Source organism: Falco punctatus (genome assembly GCF_963210335.1).
Source record: "Falco punctatus genome assembly, chromosome: 3".
Taxonomy (NCBI): Eukaryota; Metazoa; Chordata; class Aves; order Falconiformes; family Falconidae; genus Falco; species Falco punctatus.
The window spans coordinates 77,874,470-77,902,333 of record NC_137582.1 but is presented as its reverse complement, the minus strand read 5'-3'; the positions used below and the strand labels follow the sequence as shown (position 1 = coordinate 77,902,333).

The 27,864-nt window shown below is 39.0% G+C and overlaps 1 protein-coding gene across 12 annotated transcripts in view; it reads left to right on the top strand.

Moving 5' to 3' along the window:
- FHOD3 (formin homology 2 domain containing 3) overlaps window positions 1-27,864 on the top strand; it is a 450,149-nt gene that overhangs the window by 111,364 nt on the left and 310,921 nt on the right. The gene's annotated exons all lie outside the window — the stretch shown is intronic.

The window sequence follows — 27,864 nt, the reverse complement described above, 5'->3', positions numbered from 1 at the left end:
CTCTGAGGAAGTTCTGCTTTCCATAAAAAAAAAATACCTTGTTTGTAGGCCTGTGGCCCAACTCTGGGCAGTGTTGCCAGCAGTGCAATGTTTGATTACACTGGATCTCTCTGGCTTAAGCTGCAAAATGAATGCAGTGTTCATAAGGAGTCCTGAAAACAGCCATATTAAAACACAGAAAATCTCCTCTCCTTTTTAGAAAAAGGAGAACTATTTTTAAAGAAAAAAATGTACTGGTGCTAAAAGACATTGTATGCACTCCTCAATTTTAACCACAATAGATCAGCTTCCTGTTTTGAGAAATTACATCTTTTTCAGGTAGATGCTAAATATAGGAGGAGTAAGAAAAAACAGTCTGCGTCACCTGTGCAAAAATGCTCTGTTGAGAGAAATTTTTCCTTGTCCTGATTTATCCAACACATTTTAAATCTCCTGATGTCTTTCTCCTCCTGTTATTTACATTCTCTGAACAGATTTTTCCCAAGTTTCCAGTTTGAAACAGTTGCATCAATTTCTGTTGAAGCTCTAGGTGTTTCGCTTGTCTGAAAATCAGTCCCTTGATTTGTCAAATATTGATGTTTTCAAGATTATTGTGGTTTTTTTCCTTTCTGCTTTGCAGTTTCCTAGAGCTGCGCACTTCAGTCATTGGTACTTGTTCACCAGCAGGCAACATGCTGATGACTTCAGTTTTATTACTTAGTTGCTTGGTAATTGTGAGTTTCCATTTGAAGTTGGTTGAAAATCCTAAAGCTGCACAGTCTGTTTTCATGTGTAAATCTGTCCCACAATGGCACAGAAAAGTATCGGGGTGTTGAGGGCAATTACTGGTGAGTGGGGAGGGCACCTGATACAGCCTGTATGCAGAGGAGATCAGTTCACCGTGGAAACTCACAAAAAGTGTCTGCAAATCTGTTACATATATCAGAAATATAAAGCTACTCAGGAGGTATAAGCTTTGCTTTCCACAAGAAAAAAAGAATCCTCCACAGCTATAGTTTTTATGCATGAAGGCGTTTATGGATATTAATTTAAAAACTCATGCATGTTTGCAAAACTGTGTGCTATAAAGAATGTGCTCTGGGAAATCAGTGGTATTTTTGCACTGTTCTGTATTAAAGTTAGTTTACTACATCACATCTAGTAAAAATCTCTTCAGACAAGTATTTCTTTTCTGATAGTCTGTATGCAGGGGTTTAAGACTGGAAAGGGCATCCTCTGACAGTAGTCCTCTGCTATTAGGCATTACATAATCCCCTCTATAAACTTGCTACCTAATATACATGAACATAGCAACAGCCACTTTTTTGCTTTCAGCTGCTTTTATGAATTGCTAAGTTCACTTTGTAGATCCTGGATAAAACTGAGTTTTTGCTGTCCCTACAGCCAGAGATTTTAATTACTGCTGACCTGACTTGGCATCCCAAGTTTGGGAACAGCTGCGTGTGCTGAATCAGATCTTCAGCCTATGCAAACTAATTCTCCTGTAAGTCAGCTGAGAAGCTGGTACAGGCTGCATGTCATTTTTGTCACGTATAGATGCAAAACACTTATGCTGAGCTTTGTTGCTCTATAAATTCTGGGTTCAAAGCAGCAAGGAGCTTCCAAGGTGGAATCTCAGGGTGGAATGAAATCAATATAAATGCATTTGGGGTAGAGATAAACAGTCGAAGAGTAATTAAGGTCTCATGACCAAATTTCAGATTGGACATTTCTGTTCAGCAGCAGTTAGTCTGAAGGGATTCTGCAGAACTTGTTTTATGCTGTGTATATTCTCATTGCATTGTCTTTAAACAGCAGAGCATTGTATATGGCATGCATTCATTGAATATTGAAAACCTGGAAACACGGACAAAATTCTAGAGTGGTGGGAAGGAAGATACAACAGTTTGGTAGCTGAGTCTTGAATTTCTGAATCCGGGCAATTTATCTTGAGCAAACTGTGGTAGGGATTGCTGCTGGATGCTGCCGTGTTGTGTACCCAGCAGGTTCCCAAAGGAGCAGCTGTGAAGGCAGTTAAATTCGGTGAACACTTTCGCTGGTATTACAGTAGGGTATTTGGCACTGACAATGAAATATGAGGACGTAGAAATACTCCCGAGGCTACTAAGCTAACTCAAGGGAAAAAAACCAAAACCAAGCAACAACCCCATAACCTAATCCCTAAGGGAGTGCCTCCTTCTTCAGGATGAGGAATGTGTAAGTGGGTTTTATATATATATATATATACACACACACATATATATTAGAGTGGTCTTGGTCACAATCATATCTAAAATGAACACTTGGATTTCCTTGTTGCCTTAAAAATGATGGTGTCACTGAGGGGAGATATGACTGGACTAGCTGAGAAGCCTTGAGTGCTGCTGTAAATGGATACCTGGGTTGAAATGAAGCTGAGTTAATTCAGTACAGTCTCACTCCTAGAGGATAGGTTAGTTGAGCAGAGGTAAAATACTGCTATAACAGATGGACAACTGCTTGGGAAAGAGATTATTTGAAATAGAGTAAGGTAATTAGGGCAGGAGACAAACGTATTGCATGACACTGCATACATGACTAGGGCTAGAATCAACAAGTACCTTCCTGGAGGTCTTTGGCTGTAACATCAAAAGAAAGGAGTATAAAAGTGGAAAAAACCCAACATTTCTATTATGATTTCTTTTATACACTTATATGCAAGGTACTTTCCAGATACTTGAAAATAATAATCCCTGCTTCAAAGTACTCATTTTTTAACTACACAAATATAGACACAGGTTAGGGGAAAGGGCGCTAAATAAAGAAAGTGTATGTCATTTAAATGCCTAATTACACATCCAGAAAATATTTGAAGAAGTCAAGGTTAAGTGTTAAATCCTCAAAAGTTAGGAAGCAATGGAATTATGGTAGACTTCAAAGCTTTGATTATGATACATTTCAAAGATTTTATTTGTGTTTCTTTTCTTGGCAATGCACACTGTAGAAGAAGGAAAGGCTGAATGGATGTACCTGCTTAGGGAATTTAGCTCCTGGTACTTCAGGCCCCTGTGTACATTGGGTACTGGGTGAGAAGGATCTGTGAAGCGTGTTCCATGGGTCACGGCACACTTCTCACCATCCTGCAGGCAATTGGAAGGCAGTAGTGATGTATTGAAAGACATAATCACAGCATAGGAGTGACAGCGGGCAGTGCAATTCCCAGATGCGGTGTTATATGTTCCTTAATTAAATATGGCATAGAAGTGTTAGAGTTTTGTGCTCAGCTAGCAAAGCTTTGTGAAAAGGACTGACAAATTCTGCAGTGTTGCACCTAAAGCTGGATGCAGTGCTTCTGGGGAGTCTTAGGTGAGTGTGCATCATGGACTTTTGGGCACTGCTGGGGTACTGTCCTAATGGATGGCAGAGGAAGGTTGAGGTCCTCTTCTGGAACTCATGTTTTGCTGGTAGTTTTCTCAGTTATTTGCTGACATGCAAAGTATATTGATATGAACAAACTTTCATTTAACTTAAGGTGCTGGAGGGAATTTGCTTTAGAAACCACAAATTTTTCTGTATTGGTAGCTAGATTTTCAAGCTACTGATAGAGGAGAAAAGGGATAAAGCAATATTTCTGTTTCATGAATGAACCATTTTTTCCCTTTTTATCTTTCCTTTACCTCCCCCTTTGCCTCCCAGGAGGGGGCGAAGAGAGGAGGGAGAACAGACCAGATGGCTAAAAAAAATAAACAGCAAAGAGTAGGGTCTTACAATAACAAGTGTTAGGTGACATTAAGAAGACCAAAGCTACCAGACTGACTTGTAACTAAACTACTGATGTCTTCTGGGCCAAAAATGTCACTTAGAGGTGGCTAAGGATGACTGATAATACAGCTGCTGCTTCAATGTCAGTCTAGGGAGAAGATTCTCATTAACTAATAATTAAGCAAATTAATTTTAACTATTTGATATTTCTGTTACTGAAACCAACTTGGTGTAGTGCACCATTCATCACCCACCCTCCCCGGCCCTTTATTTTTAGGTCAGTAGTTACTCAGTGGGATAATTTCCAACATTTAGTAGAGAAATTCAGTAGAGAAGCTATACAAGAAAATCTTTAGCAATAGAATACACATTTGAGCTATTTTTCTAAGTCTGCTTTCAAGACCATATTCAACTGTTTGGATATCTTTTCAAAAGAAGGTCATTGCCAAGGACTTCTTGTGGAGGTATATCACGTGTGACTGCCAGTACCTCCAGCAGGCAATGTATTGCAGGAAAAGCACCATGTTAAAACGTAAGTACGTCAGTTGCCAAACATTAGATGATGGACTATGGTGGGGGTATTTGCCGCTCTATGTGGCCATTGCGTGTGTTGCGTGCGATCTCAAAAAGTTCGTTAAGGTGGACCTTGTTTACTACTTTTCCTTTTCATTTTTTCATTGCTTCCCCACTGTTATAATCACAACCTAAAGAAATGTACAAGTCTATTTCTTCTCTGTATTGATATACAAAAATGGCACTCAAAATCTTCTATGGTTTAATTAAAATGAAATTTAAAAAAAAATGTTCTCTGCTGTACAGCAAATGAGCTAGGTGTGGAGACAGGGTATATTTAAAATAACATCTGCTTGTTTCTTCATGCCCTTTTCTAGAGATGGCTAAAACTATGGGGAATTTAAGAGGCTTTATTGTTATTTGAAATAAAATGAGTGAAATTGTGTGTGTAATCATGAAATTAAATGTAAATAGATGATGTTGCTAAGGATTCTGCAATCTCAATTTGATCTAGTTATATTACTTTAAGTTTTATTTTCTTAGGTAATAATTTTATTCAGGTATTTATAGCTCATTAATTGTTTAAGTATCTGATACTTTTTTTTCTGAAGAATCTTTTCAGCTTTTCCCTCCTTTTTAGGAGATGTACACAGCAGTGTGCACATCCATTCTCCTTTTACTTTAATTTAGATATGTCATGGAGCCTTGCAAAGAACTGGTTTCTGTAGAAGACTTTTATAAATAAGTGTCTGGGACAAATGCAAAACATTGCATTGCAATCCAATGGTTGCAGGGCCCATTTATTGCTGCAAAGCTTAATTTTCACTGTTAAGGCCAGCTTGTTAGGGCTGTCCTGCTGTTCCTGCATTCTGCAGGCCCTCTTCAGGCTGGCTCCTTGCTTCTGCCATAGGCTGCATTTCTGTAGAAAATTCTCTGGAAGAGCAAATGTGCTCTAGGGTCTCAAGTGAGTAAAGATTTTAAAGAGCTGGGCTGGAGCTTTGAAAAATTACTGTGACCAGACTGGCAATCTGTGGGTGGTTGCTAAATGGGCATTTGTAAGTGATTGACACATAGTGTGTGAGCTGCTGTGTGCTGAGCTATCACCGACTTACTCCTCTTTGGATGAGTACATACCTCAGAGGCAGAGTGTTTTGCATCATGTTATTAAGTGTCTTCTTGGACCACCTTGACAGCATGGGGACATGTACAGTCAGCCTTGGCTGACACACAAGTTTCTGCTGTTGCCTTCAAGTAGCTTTCGTTCCTTGCCATGTTATTTCTGTCTTAACAACTTAAAGAAAACAAATAACACACTAACTTTGCAGAACAGGGTATCCCCAAGCTCTATTTATAAAGGCTGCGTACTCGACATTACACTGGGGAAACTGCATAGTGAAGCTGTTATGCTACATACCATACTCTTCCATTACGGTATTGTAATTTCAGTTCCTTTGGCTGTAGGATGCAGTGGTTGTTGTGGATCATGTTTTGGGAAGTGGGTAGAAAATACAGTGTCATTGAAGTAGCATTTTTGTTTATCCACCTACAGGAAAGGTTGTGATATCTAAAAAATGATCAACTGTTCACGTGGCTTTGTGTACACATGTAGCATACACAGTTGTGTGCACATCCGTGTTCAGCAGTATGAGGTTGTTTAGCCTTATGGGAATTGTTGTACTCCCGTTTGCAAAAGGGGGCAACAATGAAAGAAGACAACAAGAGAGGATGTCTGTTAAATCTCAGTATTTGAAAGAAGGGAGGCCCTTGCCTCCTTTTTCTTTGTAATTTTCTAGAAGCTGGGGGTGTTTGAGCTCTTTCTCTTGAACTGAGCAACCAAAGCTCCTTTGGAGGTCCTTCTAGAAGAAATAAGGCAGCAGCAGTATTGCTGTTTTGTTTTTGTTTAAAAAAAGGGGGGGGGGGGGGGGGGGGGGGGACGGGGACGGACGGACGGACCTTAATGCATATAAATTTCAAAAGCATTTTTTAGTGTAAAAGATAACTGATAGCTAAAAGTAAGCAGTCAGTAACTCTATAAAATATGCTAAAATTTACATCAGTATGTCTCACAACTCTGATTATCTTGTACATATTTTTTTGTGAAATCTGTTGGTTTGTTTGTGTCACAATTTTGACAAACTTTGTGATGGGTCATTAGATCCTTATGCTAGGTGAAGATTTGTCTCCGTTTTCTGAAATAGTTAATTCTTTTTTAACTAGACCAGAAAGCTTGTTGTATCTTCAGAATCTGTAAGCTTCTGTATTTGAAGTGACTATGTACTGGTATACCACAGCAATGCAACAGGTCTGTAAAAATTCCATAGGTAAAGTTTCTAAAGCATTGCGTAATTATTTTTTTGTCAATGTCACAGATCAGGCATCCTGATTACCTGCAAATTATATTACTGACGTTCAAGGGAGTACTGTTACATCTGAATTGCTTTCTCCCCTACTAGCATTTCAAAAGACTAGTGAAATATTTCCTGGATTAGAGTGAACAGAAAGAAATAGTCAAATTAATACAACGTTTTGGCCTTTGAACCTCTTTTGCTTTCCTACAGTTTGGATAGCACATGTTGGTAATCAGATGTGGTTCCTTGCTGAAGAATTTTTCTGGGTACTAGTGGGCTGATCTGTCTGTCAAAGGAAATCAAATGAAAGGAAATCAAATATCTCCTCTTATGTAAGTAGAAACACGTTAAGATGGAGAAAAGAGCAATTACAGTTAAAGGCAGATGCAGCACTGATGTTGTCTTGCATGTTCTTTAATAACAGGTTTGTTCTTTGTGATTGCTCACAGGCTTACATGTAGAAGAGTGCCATAAGGGTTAACATGTTGTACAGGTGGTCTGCCTACAAAAGGGAGTTGTTTTCTTCCTTGGTATTAACAGTCACTGAAACCTGACAGGTACAGCTTTTCTCAAAGCTTGAAAGGACACAAGGGTGGTAAGAGAGCTTGTACTTAGCAATTTTATCTAAAGGAATCAGGTAAAAGGTAGAACAAGGTTTTAAAAAGAGCAACAACATTTTTTTCCTCGCCTCCCTGAGCTGAAGTCACGATAGACCTTTGGTGCCCCACTGTCTAAATTTCAGTTTTGAATGTCAGAGATCTGCAGGTGCCAATGATGGTCAAAACCAGAATATGCAGTGGCTGAGACTGCATATAGGCTATTGGAAATTGTGGGGGCAGGCTGCCCCCTAAATCTCAGCCTGTCCTGTGGGCTCAGGCACTCCACGTGCACAGGATGCACAGGCTGAAATCTGTCCGTGCTGGTGAAGTGGGGTCGGCAGGTCTGGAAGGCTTTTTCCAGGTACAAAGCAGGGACAAGTAGTCTCTTCTGATGTGCAGTGGGGTAGTGACAGAGGAAGGACCTGCCCCTGGTGGGCTGGCAAGAGCTTGCCTACCAGCACCTTCTGACTAACCACAGGAGGGATACATAGGCAGCTCTCAACAATAGGAGTTTCCTATGTAGGTTTTTTGGTTTTGCCTCTGTCCTTCAGTTGTTATTTCCCTACTGAAATTTTGAGAATATTTCCAGTATAGTGCAAGTATTACACTTAACTGCATTACTTATTCCATATAGTTGATTTCTTGTCTTTACATTGGTAAGTAGAAAGCATAGCCTCCTTGTGTGTATATATATTTACCGTGATTGTATGTGAAACATACTTTGTGTCTCCTCTCTTGAGATTCCATTCCTCTCAAGGGAAGGGGAACATCTAAATCCCAAGTTGCTACTGTCTTTAGATGTGCCATATCACTCGCTTTAAGAAATAGTTCCCTTGTTACACTGTAGCTATAACCTCATGGCCAGGCCAGGGGTTGAGGGGGCAAAACAGTTGTCTTGAATAGGAGAACTGAGAAGAAAAATACATACCAGTTATGTAACACTTCCTAGAGCTGCCTTAAGGAAAAGAGCAGAGCAATGGCTGTCCCAGTTCTATCTTTGCTGAATGGAGGCTAAAAGAGTTCTATTGAATTTGATTTAACTTGTTTTAGCTTGAAAGTTAGGTTCATGTTTCTCTTCTACACTGGAGAAAAGTATACATCAAAGAAATGGTAGTGTGACTTGCTTGTCTCATCTGAGCATTGCTAGTTAGTAAATGTTTGCTTTGCTGCTGGCATGGAAGGGAATCTTCAAGTGACTGATGAAATGAAAATTACTCATGGTAAAGAGCTTCCTATCATTTCGTCTGAAATAAATTCTTTCTGCATTTTTCTTGCTGCTTCAAGACTGTGTTCTGCTAGGCTGGCATAGCCCAGCATGGGGCAAAGACAGATGCTAGTGGTAGAGTTAGAGTTTTCAGAAGCTTTATGTACTTTTTGTGTGTATTCTTCCAAAATAAACAATGTAAAATTGGTATCTTTGATATATTGAATTGGTGTATTCACCACCCTTGGAAAACAGGTGGTGAATTGTATAAGAAAGCAACTGTGGTGGTAGTATCTAGCCTTTCCTCAATAAAACCTCAGCCAGAAGCTATCCTTAATTTGCAGGATTTTCACATTTAACATTTTTAATTTTAAAAGTGGATAGTTTCTGTTCTAAGAGAGCTGTGTATCAGGTGGGATGAGATGACGGTGTGTCTGTCATGGTACATGTTTCAGGTGTGGGTAGCAGTCCTCATGTACTGCCATGGGGGTTCCCTGGGGAGTTTTTAGTAGGGTGAGTCTTCCTGTAGAGTGTTTGCAAACAGGAGACTTGGGCAAAAGTTTCTAGTGTTTCCTACACAGTTTTGCTCAGAAAAAGGAGTCAGTTTGTTGGTTGGTTTTTTTTGTTTGTTTGTTTTTTTTTTTTTTTTTTTTTCTTTTTCCCCCTCTTTAGGTTTAAGAAACAGAGGGATCTGGGCATATGTTTTTATCCTTGGGATACACAGGTACAGTTTTTCCCCGAAGGGAAACTGTAGGAATTGTAGAATTTGCTATAAAAGTGCAGGGATTGATTTGGCTGATGGAGGAATCATTACTTTTGAGTGGGGCACAAATATTATAGGTTGAGTATTTTCTGATTTTTTCCCTACTGAATACAACTGATAACTGGAAGTAGACAAGGACAGTAGCGTTCCTAGAGGAATTTACAGAGATAACCAAAATAATGATTTAGACTAGAATTTATACAATTTTTTTCTTTTAAATTGGTCATCCCAATGCCCTGACTTACATGGCTTCCCATCAGTTATTGCTAGGAATATAAAGGTAGCAGGAGATCAGATTTTTAACTTCAAATCTGTTGCAGCTGGTGTAAAACTCCTTTGGCTTGAAAAGTGCCGAGAAGGTGTTCCTTCTCACAGAATTATTTGCATGATTTTTATGCATTGTTAAATCTAATGAATTTTACTAGGCTTTACTACCAGATTTTAGTTTCATTGAATTCTTTAACTGATATAAGCGGCAACTCCTGTGCTCATGTTCAGGCCACCCATCTTCATCCTGTGCAGTTGTATGCTTGATGATGCCCCCTCCTATATAGGGATTTTAATTAATGTCCTTTACTTCATTTATTAGTCAGCTGGCAGCTGAAGGTGGCCTAGTGAGGGACTGAAGCACATGCTGCCAAATATTTGATTTCTAGAATACAAAAGAAAACAATGAAAGCAAGTAAGTATCTTGCTTTTACTGCAAGGAACAGGTTATGTGTAATTAGAAGCAGAGTCTGGTATCTTTAAAATCTCTTTAGTACTGAAAATAAGGTGGAGTTACATACAATGATAGCTGTTCCTCTTGAAAGATTTTGCAGCACTTCATTTCTGGATGTGGACAAATTCCATGAACGTTGCTGCTTCTATGAAATTGCAACAGATGCAAGTGTTTTTGCACAATAATGTGGGAAGAGGGAACCCTTGGAGCGTGACCCTCATTCTTTGTTCCTGTGGCCAGCACTGCAAGATCATTAGTAGGGTCCTGAGTGAGCAGGAGCTTAGATTTTAAGCCATCACTGAACACTACAGTTTTGTCAGAGGGGTAGTATTGGCTTTACTGCTCTCAGTAGTATGTAGGACGAAATTGGCCTAGCTGAGATGTGTCCCCCGTGTTGCAGAAACCCTGATCTCACTTGGATTGGGTCTTCTCAGGTTACGCTGCTGAAAATGAGAGCAGGTGTAGTGTTCTGTGGTGGGGGGAAGCATGTAGTTCATGCCACCTTTGTTCATGGTGCTAGCAAGGTTTTGGGAAACCACCCAAACATTTAAAGGTTTTCTGTAGTGTAACTTTGTAATCTTTTGTTGTTTAGAGATTAGTGAGTTAGTGCTTAAATACAAGCATTTCCGTCATATGCAGAATATACTCTCCCTGACCATTGTTGTAATGACTGTTTCATCAATTGCTAATTTTATGATATCAGAAACTGTCATATTCATAGCAAAGTTTGGATATTAGATTATTTTTTCAATATGTTATATGGGGGGAATTAGGTTTTACTTATGTAACTGGTATCAGAGTAGTTTCCTTGATTGATTCTGATTGTATGAGTAATTTATTAGATTTATTTAAAATGTAAGGTCATGAGCCTATAAACTTTGGGGCAAACTTAAGCAAAGCTTGGCCTGTTGTATTTTGAGATCTATCAATAACTTTTGCAGAGTTTTGGGGCAGTAGGTTTTGTTCATAGTATGTATATGACATACTTTATGAAGTCCTATCTAAAAGGCAGGAATTTTTTAGTCCTGACTCCTACTTTATCACATACAGATCTCTAGAATCTAGGATCTAGTTATGTGCAAATTAGTGAGTAATTTGGTGCAATATAATCAAATCTGGACCCTGATATGATTGATGTTGAGATCTCTAAATCTATACTACATACAATTTGAAGAGTCCATGCTGCTTTTAGTTGGTCCCCTGGGCTCTCTCACCCTAGCATGTGTCACTCACAGCTGTATAAGAGAACAGTCATTAATTTGTACTTTGTTCTTAGGAGTTGGAACATACTTGGTGTGGGGCTAGAACAGAGCTTCTAGTTTAATATATCTCCAAAAGGAGAACATGTTAGCATGCACCAAAACTGCTCTGTAAACCAAACCAATGAATGGTTAGTGGGAATGAGCAGGGGATTTATTTTTTTTTTTTCCCAGAACAATGGCAGCTGCTATAAAAGGCTAATTTAGCTGTCAAGAGAGGTTCCAGAAATTCAACTGATGGAAATGCTCCGCTGTAGTCTTCCATCTAACCTGTTGTGTCTAGCACCATCACTTATGCAACAAATTAAAAATAAATGCTGTTCAACAAAGTACTGCCATTGATGTCTTTCCTTTTGGGGCTGTGGTAATGATTTGCTATTGGCCAGAAAATATTCTGTTGCTGTCTTAAAACTGGTACCATTAGCTGAGTGAAATAGAGAAGTGCTGCTTATTTACATTTCTGGCTACAGCTGTTGTCAGACTGCAGGCCAAATGGAGATCCTGTACCTTTCAGTGCCAGGCTGTTATTTTTAGTGACTTGTGGCAGTGGGTTGTGTTTGCTGGTTAGGCAACATGACTGGAAATGCAAGTACATGAGCTGGAGTGTTATTTCAGAACTGGTGTTTCCCGCATGCTTAGCACACTATGTAAAAGCAACCTGGGTGTATATCAGCACCCACCCTCTAGAGCACATTAACATCAGCCAGCAGGCATTAGGGAATCCAATAAACCTGAGATCAGTTGTATTGCTTAGCTAGGGAGCCATAAATGCCAGTTTATGATACCAGTAAGAAGAATAACACTGCAGTTACCTTGACTAGGTCTTGGAGGAGTTAACGTGTTGGCAAAATAATTTTGCACCTCTCAGGAGAGAAGTATTGCTTTGTAGCATTTGCAAATGCCTAAACCTGAATGGTATGTAGCATGTATGATTCTTAATAATGAAGAATACAGTCCTCATATTTCTGAATTTCTTCCTTGTTAGTAATTTGTGTGTACTTATTGAAAAAATTATTTCCAATACATTAAAAATACAAAACATTAAATGTTTACTGTACTACCCTTTCTACTACTTCTACTACTCTTTATGTATGTGCCTTTTTACTACGCTTCAATGTACTGTGGCTTTTTGCCTTCAGAACCTTGAGAAGACTCAACTCCCCAGGCTTCAACTTTAGCATGAAATACAAAAAACAATGCAAACAGAGGTTTTGGTCTTTATTACATTAAGTACCCCTGTAATTTCAAATGAATGTGTATAATATGGAGTGGGAGTCTGTCCTAGAGGAACAACATATACCAGGTATTTTGCAACTGCTGTGCCTTTTATTCTGAATAATAGCACTATTACATCTCTTTCAGTGTCTTAATTCTTAGGCTATGCAGTTTGCACTGTGTATAAGCGTGCAACTGTAAATTGTATTAAAATGTGGTAGAAATTGTGACTAAAAGACTGCACCCCTACATTCTGGACCTGCTTTGTTCTTGCACACTTCCAATTATTTATTGTGGGGGGAAGTGTGGTTTGTTTTTTTTTTTGTTTTGTTTTTTTTTTTGTTTGTTTGTTTTGTTTTTTTTTTGGGGGGTGTGTGTTGGTTTTGTTTGGTTCATTTTTTGGGGACTGTAAATCTAAAGTGAATTCAGGCTTATGTAGACTAATATTCCCTTTCAGGGATATGTGCACTCATATGAACTGTGATGCCTAGGCAGAATGTCAAGGTCTTTTGGATTTCTCATCTTTACTTGTAGGTCTAAAAGGTTATTTTAATGCATTGCTTTGAGAGTGCTAATATGGTGGCCAAGTTCAGGAATCTTGAAGCTTGTGGAAAGCTGGAGGCTGAAATGTGAATGCAAAAAAAAGGCAAATAGAAAACCCTTATACAACCTACATTGGCTGCATCCAAGTTCCATAATGGTCTTTGCAAAGTCATGGCTGAGGAGACTGTATACATAGTCCATGACCACACCAAAATTCAGGGCGAGTGAAAAATAACGATTGTTTGTGACTAGCTTCTGAATTTGACATGAATCCATTCTGTGTTCTCCTTACATTAATATCTTTTGTTAGTCTCTTTAACTGCAAACTGAATTGCGAAAACTGCATTAGGAAGATACATACCATTCACTATATCACTACAGATCTTTTCTTGACATTGAAAAAAGTCTTGAAAAATGCAGACACAGTGTGTGGTTTGTAAGGACGTAGCTCTCTTATCCCAGAGAACAAGTGACAGGACAAGAGGAAATGGCATCAAGTTGATCCAGGGGGAGGTGTAGATTGGATATTAGGCAAAATTTCTTCACCAAAAGGGTGGTCAAGCATGGGAACAGCCTGCCAAGTGAGGTTGTGGAATCACCATTCCTAGAGGTGTTTAAAAAACACTTAGATGTGGTGCTTAGGGACATGGTTTAGTGGTGGACTTGGCAGCCCTAGGTTAACAGTTCGGCTTGATAATCTCAAAGGTCTTTTCCAACCTAAATGTCTCTATGTTTCTAAGATTAGGTAGTAGGGGGGACTCCAGGGAAGCCACCTGTTTTTGCCCTTTTCATTAGTGTTGTAAAGTAAAAATTCTGGACTTTTTTCATTGGCTTATGTATTTTTTTCAATGAGATCAGGAGCCACTGGATTAAGTTTGGGGTGAGGTTTTATCGGTCACTTCTTATCTGGTCCTGTATATTTCTCTAATGTGTTCATATTCTCCTTAGTCCTCTCTATATTCCTACCAGCAGCACTCTGAGGTGAAGACAGCAATTTTTCTCTGAAAAGGAGAGGTTATTTTCTGTCCTTGCAAGCTACATTAGCTTGGAGGTTTAAACCATGCATTGCGTAATTGCAAAACCAAACAATCAAAAAAAACACCCCTTCTTGTGTGATACTGTGTAACTTTGCATATGTGTGCAGAGTTAATCAGAGAAACAAACTACTAATGTGAATTAAGTATAGCAGTCTCACTTATTTTATTTATCCTGTTAGTGCCTAATTGTGAAGCGTAGACTGTCATAAACAACAGGGAAAAAAAGAAAACTCTTAAATAATCTGTTCCTTTGCTCTTCCAGTCTAGGCTGGTTTTAATACTTCTCTTTTCGTTAGGTTTCCAGTCCTGCAAATATCCAGTGGCACAGATTCCACCTCTTCCCTTGTGATGGCGATCCATGTTTTAATACACTTAGTTCTTAATTTCTTGGCGGTATTTTTCTATGTCCTCTCATTATTATCACTGCAGTATTTTTTTACTGCATTTAAATAACTTGTATTTTACTAAAACTTTATTTTCATAGTCTTCAGAAACATGGAAACTTCTAATCACTTGGTTATTTGGCAATTAATTTTACTTTTCTTGGTAATTTGGTGCTATTTCTCAAAACACTTTAATCTCGAATGCGTTAATTCGTATAGTGTTTCCATAGCTGAGCTCTTGATTCCAAGACTGGAGATGGAAAGAAGTTTCACTTGTGGTACCTTTTTTTTTTTCCTTTTTCTTTTCCTCCTCCTACACAGGATATTTATTGTGCTCCAACCACCCTTTTTAATTTTTTTTCAAATCCATCAGAAGTTTTAAGCAAAATCTGCTTTTTCACTAATGAAATATAAAGCTGCATCACCCGTCTGAATACAACCTGTTGTAGCCTAGCTGTGGGAGTGAGGACTGTTAACTTCTTAATTCAATAGTTTTGTTCCACTTCTTTCAGAATTTTGTATTGTAATTATGTTAATGCTGCTAACACATAATTTCACCATATCTTAGCAGAGTCTCCTTTTTTTTTTGTCAATGCACTAAACTGTTTTAAACTACCAGCTTTCATGTTTATCAGTAATAAATAATTCATTATTAAAGAACAGGGCTAAACAAGCCAGCCTTTGTAATATGTTCACATAATATGCTGCCTTATGTAGCAGCTCAAGTGTCCCATTTGCAGAGACTGTCACAGCTAACACCAGAAAGCTTTGTATTTCTGGTGCCTATGTTTGGTGTGTTGGTTTGGGTTGGTTTTTATTTTTTTGTTTGTTTGTTAGTTGGTTTTTTGTTTGGTTTTTTTTTTAAATAGAAATTATTTTTCCTCTTTCTTTTGATGTTGAAGACACCTGTTTCAGTCTGCTGTGGTTCAGCTGGTATGAGATATGCATGTGATTCACAGGTGCTAGATGCTTCCTTGCTTACTGTGTGCATGATCTGGCATAGCTATGCTCACTTTGTGTTACTGCTTTGAATTGCTCAGTGATCATGGGAGGCTTCCTAAGACTGTGGTTGCTATGCTGTCTAAGCTTTAGGAAAAAACAGTCCTTACTCATTAACATTTAACATACATGATGCTAAAATTCTGTACATAGAACTATGTTTAGGATTTATTTAGCATACTTCAATTGCTACTGAGTGAGCATTTGGCAATTACAAATCTTATCTTCTGTAGCAAATTAGAGAAGTTGTTTGTGCTATCGTATATCCAGTTGCATCATGCTGTAAAGCTGTAATTATGTGTACATACTAAGAGTTATACATCTCATAATGGCGCTATGTAGGAGAAACAAGGAGACTTCTGCAAATACTTGGATAAATGCTTTTCTGTAACTTCTGCTTTTGAACACAAGAAATAAGAAAATGGGAAGTGCTTTGTGGGGGCATCCTACTTGTTAGGAAAATGCTAATGAACACTTTCCACTTGTGTCTGTGGAAAAACATGGATTTGTTGATACCAGCATGCACGCATCAGGACAGGTTCTTTGAAAACAGTTAAGCTGTGCTGGTTAAATCCAGTGCAGAATTGAGTCCACAGGAGACGTGTCAACTGTCCTCATTTGACTCCCTCCCATGCACCTGCCTGATGTATTTCTAGTGAAGTCTGTGCTATCATTTGTCCTTGCTCCCAGACTCCTGAATTTCTCTTGTTCAGTCTGAAGGACCTGTATGGAAAGGAGCCCTCCTGGAAGGAGCCTCTTCCAGTTGTGCCATTGTTTTGTGGCTCATACCACGATGTGCACAGAAGCCATCAGCACAAGAAGCCAGAATAAAATTTAGAGGCTTCTTGTAGTTTGCCTGGGAGCTTCCGCATTTTTGAAGTATTTTTGGTGGAAGCACACTGACTGACTTGAGCTGTCAGATTCAAGGCATGGGATGGCAAAAAGTTTGAATGTAGGGCTAAAACAAAAGGGAAAATTTTCTTCTAAGTGTAATTGTTCAACAGTTTATTTTATTAGGAGATATATAGATACTGCCTTTGAGAGGCAAATACAGGGTAGCTTGCTTACTAGTGTGGAGATGAAGGATGTTGCCCTGGAAAGGTGACACACTTGGCCTGCATAGAGACGCTTGAGTGTGCTTGCCTGTTCTTGTGAACATGGCAAAACTTGTGAACTCGTCAATACTGTATTTGATATGTACATCCAAAATGCTGTCATTTTTAGTGAGCAAGGGGTGTAGTCTGCTATGTGCTTTTTGAAGCAAAATTAGCAGTCCAGTTATGTCAGGTTTTAGCCTCTGAACCATAGGCATTTGCACTCTCAGCACCCTGTGGCTTGGAGGAAAGTCATGCTTTAGATGCTTGCTGGATGGTGATCCCATATACCCAGAAGTTCAGGCGACTCCTTAGAGTGAAATCCTCATCCCAATCAAGTCAATGAGAAAATTATAATAAACTTCAATTGATGTTTCTACTAGAGGGAGGTTGTTTGTAAGCTAGTTACTCGTGCCAGAAGGGTAAGAGTTGTTTGATTATGCTAAGAATAATTTAAAAGTCACATGAAAATAAGCTAGCATATGTTGAAACAGAAGGCACTAGAAGTTTTCATATTTAGTTATCAGTGCTTGTCTTCACAGTATCAATGTGTAGACTACTGTGACTAGTTCACTGCTGTGGTTTAATTTAAATGTTAGACCTTCAAATCCATCTGCAAAACATCAAATATTCATGCTTGCATGCATGTGAATAATGGCAAAGGTTTTGTGTATTAATTCAGTAGTTGCTATAAAGACTTTCCTGTTAAGATGTGATTTTTAAGGTCTTCAGAAAGATTCATCTGATGCATCAAAATCACTAATGTACACTTGACTTTGTGTCAACATAATTGCTTGACCCTTCCTACAGAGTCTGTGTATGGGCCTGTTTGTTATTAGCTGGTTTTATCTCCTTAATTTGCCATCATCATAATTTATGTTCTACCTTCAGCAACTTGTCACAAGCAGAGAAAGGTACGTACTTGTAAGGAGACGGTGTCAGGCAAAGTGTTTGGTTTGAGCTAGTGAATAATTACAGGTGACTGACTACTAGGGAAGGTACTCGTTTTTCTCCATGCTGAAGTTACACCGCCACTGAAAACATATAAAATTGGTTGCAAGTAGGTAGTATAAAAGTTTCCTTGAAGTTTATATGCTTTATTAATGGCAATTCAAAAACCATTTTCTGTTTGCAAATAGACTACTGTTCTTTTATAGTTCTACCTGTAGAAATTGTAGAGATTAGCCCCTTAATACCTCAGTTATATTGAAATCGAGACAGTAAAACAACGGGCAGTGAACATAATTTCATAAGTCTTAAAAAAAAATAGGAAAACTGTTGTATTTCAGACATTGAAACATTTTAAAATCCTGGTATCTTTGTAGAATATATTGAATTTATCAGATTTGATAACAGAACTGTGATATAGGTAAGTTTATGTGTCTGGACAGCTACTTAATTAACTAGAAAACAGTTCTGGTATTGCTTCTGTATTCATCTGGTGTTACTGGTTAGATTGAAGAAATGTGGCTTGGTTGTAGTTTGCAGCAGGAGCTGTTCCTGTGGAAAATATAGTCTATGCTTCTCAAGTCCAACCTTTCTGCAGTGCGCTTGTAGTCTAGACTTCCTTAAGGAAGTCATTCTGCCTGACTTACAGATTAGAAATAGTTTTCCTAAAGTTGCAGTTAGGTCTCAGAAAGTTTTGGTGATTTTGGTTTTGTTTTGTTTGTTTGTTTGTTTGTTTTTTTAGCTGTTGAAGCCTGTTGAATGATGAATATCTTGGGGGTACAATTGAAATATTTCTGGATTCAAGGCTAAGAGTGATTCAGGTGTTGTAGGGCTGTTCTTTGTGAAGAATATTCTCCACAAATTTAGTTTTGGTTATGAAAGCTTGAAGAGTGTTGCTTTTCACCTTGATTTTATTTCTGGAGTGAGATAAATGTAATGTATTCCATGTTTCTCAAGAAGCACTGTCCTATAAGGAGAAAAGCAAGTTGTTCTTTCCTAAGAGTGGTTTTAGACAACTTACCACTGGAGTCAGATTGTATGCACTTTGCATTTGGCCATTTGACATGCTGATGTGTCTCCACTGAATTTGAACAAGTAAAAGGGTGGGAAACATCTTGTCTCTTAAATTCTTTTTTTGTATCGTTTTGTAATTCTTAGAGCTTGGGTCTTCTGAGTTGCTGTGTGTGGAGTTCAAATTATTTAACTGTATTTTCTGTCTGCTTCAATCTCTGTTTTTAGAGACTTAATTTTCTAGTCAGTCATATTAAAAGCCCATTTGTTTATGTTTGTTACAGTACATAGTATTGCCTATGCTGAGGGTGAAGCATTTGTCATCTAGTAAGAATTCTTTGTTCAATGCTTTTGGGTTAGCACTGAGGAATAACAAATAAAGAGGGAACAAGTACTCACAGCTCATTCTGACAAAAGCTGAAGTAAGAAGGTGTTTCTTGGGACTACATTTCCTGGTGGTGGTCTCTTTGATTATTTTTGTATAAAATTGTCATGGAAAGGAAGGGTATCAGTGGCACCATATTTACAGCTGTGTGTGGTAGGGTAAGGTCTAAATGTTGCTTCTCTTGAGCATGTGTTTTTAAAGACTTTTTCTTCGTCTGCAGGTGAAAAGCCCTTAAGAGGAATAATTCAGTAGGCTGTGAGATTCAGTGAGATTTTGGTGCTGATGCTGTCTTGTAATAATACATTTCTAACAGGTTGCTTTTGACTATTTGATGTTTGGGTGGATTGAATTTAACTTTGTCAGTGGATTCAAATATTGCGCGCTCTGCATTTTAGGACCTCACCCTGCCTTCAATAAATTTGAGTTTGGGAAACTACAGAACTGGCTTCTTCATAGCTCTTAAGATAATTTGCATTAATATTTTGGGGTTGGGTGTTTCTGGTTGTGGTATGTTTGTATGGTTATTTGTTTGATTTGGGTTATGTTTTTTTGGTTTTTTTGGCGTGTGTGTGTGTTTGGTGGTGGGTTTTTTTTTGTTGTTGTTGTTAAGAAGAGAGAGGCTAGGAGATGCTTGCCAAGGAAGAGAAGGAGAAGAGTAAAGGAAAGACTATATTTTATATTTTTGTATACTTTACATCTCAGGAGAAGGAGGCAACTGAGTAGCAGTTTTGTCTTAAGGTCGTCTTAGGTTGCGCCATTTTAATCAGTAAGATTATACATGCTGTCTTATGGGGTGTGTTGTATTTAATGGAACAACTAATGAGGAATACTCTTACAACTGGAGAACCCAATCAAAAGGCTCTTAGTTGGAGACTTTCCACTTGCCTTGCTGAGCATTGGATCAGATGCTCCATAATCAGCTTTCAGAAAGGCTGAGAAAACTTTCAAATGCAAGAAGCTGCATTTCTAGGTCTTCTTAAGAAATTGTCAATGAGACCGTGCTGTCAGAGGAGGAAGCAGTTTCTGAAACCTGTGTCAGCAGTGGCTCAGATTCAGCCTTGAAACTCCCAAGACCCCTCATGGGACCGGAGTGTCCCTTGGACACAAAGTTTAAGGCTTCAGAGTCTTGTTTATAAAATGTACGTAAGCATGCTTGGGCTTTTTCCACAGGATCTGGGTGATTGGTAGTCGCGCCTTATCAGAAGTAGATAAAATACCTCTAGTCTCATGGGTTCAGTGATTGAGGTGGTTATTATTTTTTCTTTTAAGCTAAAATTTGTCTTGTAAAAATGAAAGCCAAAATTCATATGCAATTTCTGGATTGCAGGAGCTGGATCTTAAGGAAGAATATTCTCTTGAGTGAAATACTATGATTCAGTGGGTTGCAATGTTGTGCTGTTAGTTTCAGCTGTGTTTCAATCTTGCCTAAGGCTACAGTTATTTGTATGTAGAGGCTTATCTATGATTCCAAATTTTTATTTGTAGTAAGTCTGGGTTCTAAACATACTTGTTTTATGCCTATATATTATTTTATGCTAAATTGATAGGTTTATTTTCTTTAATAATGAGTATATATATATGTATAAGTTAAACTTAACAGGATCACCTGCAAAACGTATTACCTCATTACTGTTGAGGAATCAGCCATGCCATAACTGTGTGCAATGTTCCCTTCGTGAAGATGTTACAGAGCCTGGAGTGTAGTAATCTGCAAGGTGAATTTAAAGTTGACAGTAGCCTTGCTTTCCTTAACTGTTGTTTGCCCACCCCTTTGAAATGGCCTGTGGCCAAAGCTTGAAAATTGGCAGTATAATGCGGAAAATGTTAAGAGAGCCTATACAGCATAGCTCTCGCAGTAGGATGTAAATACAACAGCGTGTAGCATGGCTGTGCCTGCGCTTGCAAGGGCTGGCTAGAGCTGGGTGAGGTATAGCCCGCATAGCAGCATAACACTGAGACATGCTTCAGATGCTTGCTGTGACGAACTTTGGTTTCTATTTACAGCTGGCTATTGTATAGTCTGCATTCCTGCCCAAATCCCTCCGTTTCGCTGGAGTGCTGCTCTTGGGTTGAAGTCATTAGAGAACTGCTTGAAGAGCTTGCTTGTACATTCTCCATATAATTTTAGCAGCCTGCTCACAGGCTTCGTTATGCCAAGCATGATACTGAAGAGCATTTATTATCTTTGGAAACCGTTGACATGACAAAAACATATGGGCTAGAAATTGTTCTGTAAGCTAACGCTGTAAGCAGCTGAAATCAGCCATAGACAAAAAAAAGTCCTATCTGTTTTCTGAGTAGTCGTTTCATTGATAAATACAGTGAAACTGTAGTAGATTCAGAGGGCAAAATGAAGGAAAATTAAATCATACATACCATTTTATTCTATTTATATCATAATATTAATCTTATATTTTAAAAATAAATAAAATCGCAACAGTTTGTAGTTGTCAGCCCCAGAATATTACTTGCTGCTTTTAATTCCTAATTCTCTGTTGAGCCTCACTTTACAAAGATCCCCCTAATTACCCGAAATTTCAGGAAGGATGAGAAATGGTATTTTTGCTAAATGCTGGCCAATAACGGTCATTTAAGTTGCCTGTGGAGCTGAAGTCATAGTGATGCTAAAGTTAGGACAATTTTGAGGTTCTTGTGCTAGTCAGAAAGGAGTTAAGTGTCTTTAGTTCCCAGAAAAAAGAAAATCTTAGGTGATTTCTAACAGAAATCATGACCTTTTTGGATGCCAGTGTAAAATTAGCATCGGTCAGATAAGGGTGGGGATTGAAATGTTAGGTCATGAGCATTATTTGATCAAGTAGCAGCAGGTTTTATTTCCCCGTTTAAGGGCTCTTGGAATTTCCAGCTTTTTCTGGTGTTTAGTTCCATTTCTTTATTTGACAAGCTTAAGCAGAATGTACAAAAAAAAGGAGGGATGAGATGGATGTACTCATGTTAAATACATATATAAATGTGTTAAAGACAATGAAGAAGTCAGAGTCCTGGAAAGATTAAAAATGTACTTCAGTGTAGTGTTGAAAGAAGAAGCTATTGTTAGAAATACAACACCAAGTGGGATTTGAAAATGCTTTTCTTGCCAGAAACAAGAACGAATTCCATTTTATTTTCCTGGTCTTATTTCAATAAGAAGGATTTCTTCTCATTCCTGTGGGAATGGTCACACTTTTGAGCGGATTGGTCGCTCTTTAATTAAGACCTTGGATATATCACTGCCCAAAGTTTCCATGTAACAAATGCTTCTTAGAGAAATGCAGATGCTGTTTATGTGACTATTTCAGCATGAGCTTGTGAGAGAAGGTTACAATGAAGAAACAAGGGCAACAATGAAGCATAGAATGTAGTTTATGTTCATAAGAAAGAGGGAGGTAATGAAATGAGGTAATTTTAGGCCTGTTTATGTATTCTGGTTTGTGTTATGTTCTTCCTTTCATAAATGCCGGATCAAGCCCGTCTTCAGATCTTTTGGTTTTGCAAGTGGTTTTACAGAGAGGTTCAGAAGTCATACGAATGTTTCATGAAAAAAGCATCACTTTTCACAGATCAGTTAGTTGTGGAATATAGACTGTGTGCTGTGGAGTCATTTTTCATGTACCATAAGGATCAATCCATCCTCTCATCCTGTATGTGTAGCCTTCATAGTATTTTCACAGAAGTCGTTTTATCTTCCTTTTCTCATTTTTGCCCTATATTTGCTTAAAAAAAATAATATTCCAACAACAACAGAGGAAGCCAATCTTGGGAAGTTTTGGTATACTAATGAGCAATAAGCATTGGTGGTAGGTGTATTGCTCATGCCAAGGTGCACAAGGATGGGGTTTTGTTGCCATTGGCTTCCTTCAGTAATGTGTGCAGCAGTGGTACTGTTAAGAGTAAAGGAAGTGGTTCTGCCCTTCTTGTCTGCTGTGACAGCCATGGGCCTGAGTTTCAAGTTTGTCTATAATTAGCTTGTGGATATCTTATTTCATTTAGTCCTGCTTTGCACAGATTGGAGCCCGTTATGAAGTGCAGTTTTGGCTGTTGAGTCAGTATCATGTATGCATGTTCTTGCAAAATGATGACTGAAGATTCCAAGCAGCCTTTCTCAGAAATTAATCATCCTGAGGGGTACTGCACTCATAAGTGCTTCCACTGTAAAGTCCTGCTTCAGAATTGCTGTACTTCTAAAATAAGCCGTGCTTTACAGTGTGAAACTCAATACTTAAAATCTCAATCTGACACAAAGGAAGCCTTTTTGAACAAACTGAAAAAGTCCTCCTCCCCATTTTTCTTAGTGTTGGATTAAGTCAGATGTCACAGGGGCCCTTGGTTCTATGTTTATTACATTGTAATAAATGTAGTTTATCCATAGTTTTCTTAGCTTTGAAGTGTACACGTATAGGGTAATCTTCTCTCCATCTATACCTTTAATATTTTTAAAGGTAAATTTTAAGAAGGCACTAAGCATTTTGTCAGGATTTCTGTTTGTGGTGTTTACAGATCTTTGTAGTCCAGCCATTCTGGTCAGTTTGATGTCCTTGGAGCATTCACCAGAGGTGTCAGCTATGATGCCAGAGGTGTAGGCTCCAGCAATGCTCCCATCTGTTTCTATGAAGAGAAGTTCACAGGTAGTGGAAGTCTGTCTTGATTTGCAAGAAGCAGGCAGGCAGCTGCACTGATGTAGTGGCATCCTCTGGCATGTGTGATTTCCTGAGTGAGAATTGTTACTGAGATTTTGCACAGAGTGGTGAACATAGGTCATCTTTCCTCACCATGGTGCTCGTTCAGAGCTCTAACCCATTTTTTTAGTTTGTTGTTTCACAGATCTGTTACACCTTTCCCATTTCCTGTACCTGCCTGCCCTGGGTCATCTCAAGAGCTGGGGCCTTAATCAGGTTGTGAATGAGAAACCTCTCTCTGTGATGGGGTGGTTATTCTATAAGCACAACCCACCTGTTTGAGCTTCTTATGTTAGGATGCTATCATAAACTGTTAATAATACTTTTTTATTGTTTTGTTGAAATTAGTCCTTTTTTTTGGTGGTCGTAAAATGTTAAGAACATCAAGAATATTAAAATAGAATATTTCAGTTGAAAGGGTTGTACAATGATCATTTAGTCCAACTGCCTGACCAATTCAGGGCTGACCAGAAGTTAAAGCATGTTATTAAGGCCACTGTCCAAATGCCTTTTTAACACTGACAGGCCTGGGCCATTGACCACCTCTCTAGGAAGCCTGTTCCAGTGTTTGACCACCTTCTCAGTAAAGAAATGCATCCTAATGTCGAGTCTAAACCTCCCCTGGAGCAGGTTTGAACTGTTCCTGTGCATCCTATCACTGGGTATGAGGGAGAAGAGATCAGCAGCTCCTTCTCAGTGTCCGCTCCTCTGGGAGCTGTAGAGAGCAATGAGGTCGCCCCTCAGCTGCCTCCTTTCCAAACAAGACAAGCCCCAAATCCTCAGCTGTTCCTCACAGGACATGCCTTCCAGCCCTTTCACCAGCTTTGTGGCCCTCCTCTGGATGCATTCCAGGACCTTCACATCCTTCTTGAATTGTGGGGGCCCAGAACTGCACACAGTGCTCTAAGGGGAGGCTGCACCAACACTGAATACAGCGGGGTGATCTCCTTTTTACTGGCTTGTTCTGCTGTGTTGATGTACCCCAGGGTGCGGTTAGCCCCCTTGGCTGACAGGGCACACTGCTGTCTCATGTTGAGCCTGCTGTCAACCAGCACCCTGGGATCCTTCTCTGTAGGTCTGCCCTCCAGCCATTCCTCTCCCAGTTTATACTTGTGTCTGTCCTAGGTGCAGAATCTGGCATTTGAACTTGTTAAATTTCATCCCATTAATCATAGCCCAATGCTCCAGTCTATCTAGATCCCTCTGCAAAGCATCTTGTTCCTCAAGAGGGTCAACAGCCCTTCGCAGTTTGGTATCATCAGCAAACTTGTAATGGTGCATTCAGCTCCTGGATCCAGAACGCTGATAAATATATTGAACGGAACTGGCCCTAGAGTTGAACCCTGAGGAACAGCTGGTGATGGGTCACCAGCCAGGTGTAGCCCCATTCACTACTTCTGAGCCCTGCCCTTCAGCCAGTTTTTCACCCAGCACGCTATAAACCCACAGTTGGACAACTGGTCCAGAAGGATGCTGTGATGGACAGTATCAAAAGCTTTACTAAAATCCAGAAAAACTACATCTACTGCGTTTCCTTTCTCCATTAGGTGGGTGACCTTATCATAGAAGGGTATCAAATTAGTTGAACAGGACTTTCCCTTTCCAAACCCATGTTAGTTGTGCTTGATGATTGCATTGTTGTTTAAAAGCCTTTCAAGTATTTTCAAAATGCATTTGAAAATATTTGCATGAAGAAGCAGAAGTTGTGCTAACTATCTTGAATCTCCAGGAAAAGAATGTGACAATTTGGATAAAAGTTTTTGCCTTTCTGGGACAGTGTTAGATATATACCACCTCTCTTCCCAATTACATTAATTATAATTAATGTAAAGCTCTTCTTGTAACAATTAAAACCTCTTCTCCAAAAGGCAGTTTAAAATGTCCTGCAAGTCGGCAGAGTGTTTTTGCAGGGTGTGTGTGTAATTACACCATCTACAGGATGAGCAAAAAGTTTGGTAAGTGGTTGTTAAGCCTTTGAATGGGCTGTGTAACCTTTCAGTAAGATAACACATGGAACATTTAAGTGGCCATTTCTTTTCCTGGTCTGTTTACAGATAGCAGTGCTGCTTAAAGGAGTTCTGAAATGTGGCACTTAGGCTTACTTGTGCAAAGTAGTTTGGTAGTCTTTTGTTTGCTTGTTTGTTTTCAGAGTTCATTCTATTTTTTTCTTTCTTTTTCTTTTTTAAGTGTGAATACCAGGAATAGTTAGTTCTTTCATTTACAAAAAGACTTGTGGAAACATCATTTGGAGTTGCTACTTCAGATGTGTTTGTAGTTCTACTTTAGTTGAAGGAGAGAAAACCTTGACCAATTTTTTTTTTTTTTTTTTTTCTTTTGAAAGTGTTGTTAGCTGCTAGAAATTGTGGAAAGTACTGAAACTTCAATTTTTTATTTTTATTTTTTAATCTTCTGTTCTTAGTTCAGTGTTATCCTCTTTATTCTTACCGTACTCTCATTTTACTATCAGGAGGACCCTTATGTTAGGCAAGATTTCCTGGCTGGTTAGAGGCATATACTAGTCAGTAGTGATCCTGCAGTGATTGTAGCAAACCTCCATTTGGCCTTAAGTGTGTGCTTTCCCACTTGACCTATCACATTTAGGAAATGCATTTTTGAAAAGAGGAAGGGGTTTATGTTTTAACAGTAGATACTCAAGTAAATTTGTTCATAGCAGTGACTTAGTTAAAAAAGCTTGGAAGTCTTTGCTCCATTTATTTCTGTTGTGCCAGAAACTGAGAACACCCACTTTATTAAAGTTGATCGTGGCATTTTCCTGCCTGCAGTACTTCCATGTGGGAATGGGAACTTTTAAGTGTGCTCATCCAACTGGGCTTTTAAAAACTGCAGTGCCTGCTTGTCATGCAGAACGAAAGATGAAAATCTGAGGTAAGATAAAACAATAGGAACAATAGGGTGGTTTTACAATTTCAAGCAGTTCTTGAAAATGAAATATTACATGCCAAGATCTGACACATCGTTACTCTGTTACTGTTGCTCTTCCTATGTGGCAAGAAGAGAACAAATAAAATAGGGCAACGTGAATGAATGCCTGCATCTCTCTCTCACTAGAGAGGAAGGTGTACTGAGAAGTCCTGCTTACCTTGTATCTGCCACTGCTTAAGGGGAACGGATCAGAAAAAACCTGCTCACTGAAAAACCTCTCACATAGTGGGGATTTAGAATATCTGGTGGACTATCCACTCCTGATACTACGTTTTTAAAATGCAACTCTGCTAAACTCCAGTTTATAAACCCCTGTTTATCATCTGTTACAGTGTACTTAGGAAATTGGCTAATATTTTGTGCTTCTTCCTATTTTTTCTCTAACTGCATAGACTTACATTACAAGGGCAAGGAAGGAGCTGCTGTACATGTACCAGGTATTCACCTGTATTCACGTTTAGATGGGTTGGTGTAGCTCAGATCTAGACTTTGTGTGCAGGCTGACTTGTTGCTATGAAAAGTGTTTCAGGAATTACAGGCGGACATTGATTCAACTCTAACTGGATCTGAAGAAAGTTTACTGAGAAAGCCATAATGCTTTGAAGACTTTGCCTTTGGACAAGCTCACCTTTCTCATATGTGCATTTGAAGCAACCCTTTGCAGGGAAACCTGTGATTTTTGCAAGGTTTGTTCTGTGCAGAATTTCTTTTCCTGGATCCTTTTTGTATTTCTTGAAAAACACTGAACTGTTGCACATCAGCCAACTTTGCTTGACTTTCTGTGGATTCAGGGTGCTTCCAATGCAGCTGGCTTTCCAGTGGTCTGGAGAACATCCTTGCCATCTGCTACAGATTCCTTTATTTTCCACATATTTTCCTTTTGGTGGGAAGACACACTGCTGTTGGTTTTCTGTGAGTCTGTCTGAGGTTGGTGAAGGAGCCCTTTAACCCAGCCCTTATGTTGGTATTGGAGTGACAGAGTGGGTCTACCAGGAGGTTTCCAGCGGTGCCAGCCTGGGAGGGTGCTGGGTCCACACACCCCTGCTGAACTGCTTGTCCGTACCTTACATCTCAGATATTTATGTAGGGTCTTGGAGGGACATGCATGCCATCCTTCCTGCTCTGCTTGTGTTTATGGGAAGAGGCTTGGGGCCTAACCATGTATTTTGCTCTCATTCCTTGTTATTTGAAACACATGACTATAATTCAGTTAAAGACTTTGTGGTAGCACTTTCCATGCCTCTTACTCTAACATAAACATGCTGGTTTGCAACATGACTTTTTGATCTATATAAAACCGGGAAAGGGAAGGGGGGAGAGGTGTGGGATGGGATTGAAGGGGAGGAAATCTGGTACAAAGACAGCAGGTGGAATACATTTTTGCCTGCTTCATTAGATAACTTTACAAAATAACAAGGGTTCGGGGGGGATTTATTGGCTGAGTGCCCGCGATGAAGAGAGATGCATTTCTTTAACCTGAAGGTGGTTTATATGCCTTGCCACAAA